Source organism: Pseudopipra pipra, chromosome W (genome assembly GCF_036250125.1).
Source record: "Pseudopipra pipra isolate bDixPip1 chromosome W, bDixPip1.hap1, whole genome shotgun sequence".
Taxonomy (NCBI): Eukaryota; Metazoa; Chordata; class Aves; order Passeriformes; family Pipridae; genus Pseudopipra; species Pseudopipra pipra.
Window position 1 is genome coordinate 6,668,212 of NC_087580.1, and position 5,137 is coordinate 6,673,348.

Consider the following 5,137-nt stretch of genomic DNA (forward strand, 5'->3'; position numbering starts at 1 on the left):
CCCCCTGCAGCTGCAGGACACTTGGGACAGTGCAGAACTGAACCGAGCTGCCTGTGGCCAAGGCTAGGGGGCTTTTTTTCCCCCCACTGCATTTAGGCTGGTGGGGGGTGGATTTTGAGGCTCAGCACTTGAGCAGAGCCAAGTGGACGGGCTGATAAATCAGCTCGGTGCTTGGGAGAAGAATCCCAGGAGAAATTGGAGACGGGCCAAGAGAGGCTCGAGAGTTGCCTGCCGAAGCTGACCGGGGGCAGCCAGAAACTGACTTAGAGGAATGAAGATTCCAGGACGCGTACACTTGATAAGCTGCACTGCAGCAGCCTACGGACCGAGGTGGGACACCGAGAGGGAGAGATCACCAGCAGCAGGAGAGCAAGGACTCAAAGCTATCTCCTCGGACTTCATGAGGAGAGACTACAACGAACAACTGCTGGAAGCTGGTGAGGAGGGAGTGTTCAGGAGCCCAGAACACTCCCACAGCAAAAGACTGTGTTACAAATCAGCCTGGCGCTTTGGGAACGGCCGCGGTTGACGGTCGGGCATGAGGGAGCGCCCTGAGGCTGCTGCTGATGGGGCTGCTCTGCTCTTTCCAGAGCTGCTGCATCTGTGGCCAGAGCGGGGCCACCATTTCCTGCTGTGGAAGACACTGTGACCTGAGCTTCCACCTGCCCCGTGCCAAGCAGGGAGGCTGTGTCACCCAGTTCCACAGACCATTCAGGTACCTCCTGTCCCTTCCTTGCCACCACCAGAGAAGGGCCCAGCACTTCTCACCTCACCCACCCCTTTTCCCCCCAGCTCCTACTGCCCCACAAACAGCCCAGAGCAGGCAGTGGAGGTGACTCCAGAGCCGGGCACCCAATGCCTCATCTGCTTGGAGCCTGTGGAGGACAGAAAGACCTTCAACACCCTGGTGTGCCCAGCCTGCAGAACCGCCTGGTTCCACAGGGACTGCATCCAAGTAGGAGTGGTTCTGTCACCCCCATGGGCACAGCAGGGGCTCAGCAGCACCAGGGCCTCACTCTTGCTACTTGTGTTTCCCCTGGAGGGACAGGCTCTGCATGCTGGTCTTTTATCCCTCCAGTGCCCCCTCTACAGAAATAATGACACATTTGTCATGAATTTGTTCACCATGGGGATCCAAATCCCCTTCAGGTTGGTGTCCTTCTGCCTGGCTCACAACACAGGGGGTGCAAGTGCTGTGCTGTGCCAGGGCCTGCCCCAGCAGTCCTGGCCCTGCCCTGGTCCGTGAGTCCCAGGTTCAGCTTCCTGCAGGAGCTGGAAATGGCACAGGGGGAAGGGCAGGGACACCCTGCACCTGCCCGATGCCAGGGCAGAGGGAGCTCATCAGTTTTCCTTTTCCCATCAGACCGCCATCATGGGAGGGCACTAATGCATTCAATGAGCTAGGAGACAGCTAACCCACTAAACATGAGAAATCACGTATGAGACTCTCATCCACTAAAACGACTATCACCTCGGCACACAAATTCCATCAGTCACAAGATGGCAGGAGGGAGAATGAAGCTGCATCACAGCACCAACCAAATGGCATCGGGAAGGAGGGAGGCAAGGAGCGAGGAGCGAAGGCGGGAAAAGTTGCTGCGGGAAACGCCAGTGCGGGAAAGAAGGGGGTGGGTTCCCTCAGCACCACCCCCTAGGCCACCTCTGCCTCCACCTGCGCGTGTCAGGGACTCCACCCCTGACACACCCACACCCACGGCCTCTCCCTCCAGCTCCACCTCCTCCCCAGAAAGTCTTCCCTCCTGGGACAGAAGGGAATTCAGGGGCAGGGCCAGGCCAAAGGTCAAGTCCAGCTTCCACAAACACAGCCATGCCCATAGGGCCTGTTCCACCGAGGCCCACCCCACCTACCAGTTATCTGACACCCACTCAGACTGTTCCCAGCACTCCCCTGAGAGACAGGCAAACCATCCAAACTTCTGGAAGTCTTTCAGGGAGGAGGCTGCTCAGGCCAATGACAGAGATTTCCTAAAGGCCTTTCCAATTTACTTAGAGGAGGGTAAAGCTCCAGAATGGAGGCCTATCTCTTACCCAATGCTGAAGGACATTAAAAAAGCTCTTGTTCAGTATGGGTTAGGAGCACCCTTCACAGTTGGCCTGCTGGAATCATTCCTTTTACCTTATAGACTCACACCTTATGATATTTGTGCAGTTACAAATGGGCTTTTTTCCACCGTGCAATCGTCCCTCTTTGAGACGGAGTGGAAGAAACTAATTACAACTTACGTTAACGAAAAGGTGGAGAGGAGGGGAATACCAGTGAGACAGGCTGTAGACATGCTTTATGGTCAAGGACATTACTCAAGTAGGGACGATCAGTCTAGAATTGATCTGAAACATTTGGATATATCTAAAGAATTGGCGTTGGAAGCAGTTAAGACGGTAGCAGATGCATACGTCCAGACTCCTTCACTTCCAGAGTGATTAAAGAGGTAACAGAGTTGTTTGGAACCAAGTGGGAATATCACGCCCCTTGGCATCCACAGAGTTCAGGAAGAGTAGGGAGAATGAACGAGAAATTAAGAAACATCTGACCAAATTGTTGCTAGAAACGAAAATGAATTGGGTGAAGTGCCTTCCTTTGACACTACTGTATATCAGGACTCAACCTCGAACAGATACGGGGATTTCACCATTTGAAATGTTGTATGGCATGCCCTATGAGTTCGGAGCCCCAACAGATCATCCAAAGGTTGAGGATACCCTCCTAAGAGAGTATATCATTGAATTGATGAAAAGAAGGCAGGAGTTAAGGAAAAAGGGACTTGTAACTCAAAGACCACCTTTAGACATGGCCATACACAAATTTCAACCAGGTGACAAGGTGTTAATTAAAACATGGAAAGAAACATCTCTAACTCCACAATGGGAGGGGCCCTTTGTTGTTCTTCTCACCACAGATACGGCAGTGAGAACAGCTGAGCGAGGGTGGACCCATGCATCAAGAGTTAAAGGACCAGTAAAAGATTCAGAGTGGAAAGTAACATCGAGCCCCGGAGACCTGCAGATGAGGATTAAGAGAGTACAGCCAACAGATGAACCTTGATGGAGAGGTCGTAAGGTCCAGCCTGTATTCCTTCTTTCAGATACCCCAAGATCAGACTTTAAGGAGAGTGCACTTTGTTTCCTGGAACTTAGAGGGAATACCTGAACAGACTGGAGGCTCAGGACTGTATAGGGTAGTGGGGACCCAAACTGTTTTACCTTTTTGTTGTGAAGTAGAAACTGACATACCGGAGGGATGTAGCCCACACGGAATACCCTGTATAAAACATCCAGAGTCCACACACTACAGCTGGGTGTTGTGTAAGTGCAAGAAGTGTGATAGGAAGTGGCGCTGTGTATCAATAAGGGGACAACCTCATTGTATGAAGTGTAGGACGAGTTCTACTGAATCCATAAGGGAACAAATGGCAAACGCTGAAATAATAAAAGCTTTCTGTGGTTGGGAGTGGTTAGTCCCAGAGACTTGGGAAATTTATGAAACCAATTGGAATAGGGCACTGATAGAATTGTGCCAAACTAGATTTTCTTGGAAATTGGAAAAACCCAATCGAAGGAGGTATGTTGAATTGTTGGGACTAATAAATAGAATCCAAAGTCTTGAAATAGATGAGTCTCAGCCTGAATCAGTGGGGGAAAATTAAGCAAATTGAGTCTATCCCCCGAAGAGTATCACTGCTGCCGAGAAGAACCTAAAACCTCGTTGTTCCCTGCACAGGAACAGACGAAGGAAGGCAGAGAGATAAACGTGTGGGGAAGCAGGTGACTCAAAGCAGAGACCATTGAGAGCGAAAGGAAGAGACTCAAACAAAATGGGGCAAAATCTGGTGTCAATCATTATTGTAATAGTTCTTGCGAGTTCTCTGGGATGTGCCCACAGCCATTTGAGTGGACCTTAATCAGGTCAAAAGATTCAAAAATTGTTCAGAAGGCAATAACTGCCATAGGTCCTAAATTTAATGTGACAGTTTGTGATCTGTTAATGGCTAATATACCCCAAGAATGTGGCAAAGGAGGAAGAAAACCCTCTGTTACAGTAAATAAGGGAGCCACATATTGGTGCCCAACTTCTAATCCAGGGAAGTCATATTGCAATTTTCCTGGGCACTATCACTGTGGATATTGGGGTTGTGAGACCATAGCCACTGCCTGGAGACCTGAAAGACCAGACAGGTACTTACGAGTACAATGGGGACCACCACATTGTGAGCCCCCTGCATTTGGAGGGTTTGTACTCCCTAATGAACCCTCCAATTGTGAGTATTTACAGGTGCAAGTTCTGAATCACAAGGACCGAGGGTGGCTGACTGGACGAACCTGGGGAGTAAGATTAGACAGACTGTCTGCAGACCCAGGTGAATATGTAACAATAAGGAAACAGCCATTAACTGTTTATTCCCAATTACTAGGACCCAGCTTGGAAATAAGGAAATCTAGAGACAACAGTCAAGAAAAAGAAAGGGAAAAGGTAGATAAAGTCCTTACTAATTCAATGTCACAGGAATCTAAAGGTACACAGGTCATTCCTACTGGATCATTTCAAAAAGAAAAGGTATCACATAGGGGAGTGGAATCAATGTTAAACCTGGTAGAAGCGTCTTATAAAGCCATCAATTATACAGACCCTGACATGACTGAGTCTTGTTGGTTATGTTACAACGTGAGACCTTGTGGGAGGCGTGTCTGGATGCACAGGGGATGTGCCAGGGTGATGGGCCCGAGAGGACATGCGCAGTCACATATAACTCTATTGGCTGAAGAAGTCACATGGTACACAGGGATATAAGAGTGGCAATTTTGAATAAAGCTCTCTTGGTTTTACCATCCACGAGGAGTTGACTCATTCCTTGTTATACAAGGGTCCCCTGCTACAAATGGCGATCCGAAACAGACATTTTTAGCTTATATTAAGCGAGATATTTATCCTGGATCAGGAAATCTGCTGGTGACCCTGGGATCTTCTCAATTTCCGAAGACAGGGGTCTTGACCACAAAAAACCTTGACGTCAATAAACCCCGTGCTCTTAGTGGCACCTAAGAGACGGACAGTTAGTTTAGCGAGCTCAAAAATATTAAGATAGTGCACGGAAGAAGAGAAGAAAGAAGTTGAAGAAGA

The 5,137-nt window shown here is 49.3% G+C and overlaps 1 long non-coding RNA gene across 1 annotated transcript; it reads left to right on the forward strand.

Annotated features, from left to right (window-relative positions):
* Nucleotides 1-574: 574 nt before the first annotated feature.
* LOC135405930 (uncharacterized) lies at nucleotides 575-1,366 on the forward strand. Its single transcript, XR_010426105.1, has 3 exons — nucleotides 575-715; nucleotides 793-955; nucleotides 1,043-1,366. It is a non-coding gene; the product is annotated as an uncharacterized LOC135405930 (long non-coding RNA).
* Nucleotides 1,367-5,137: the final 3,771 nt, after the last annotated feature.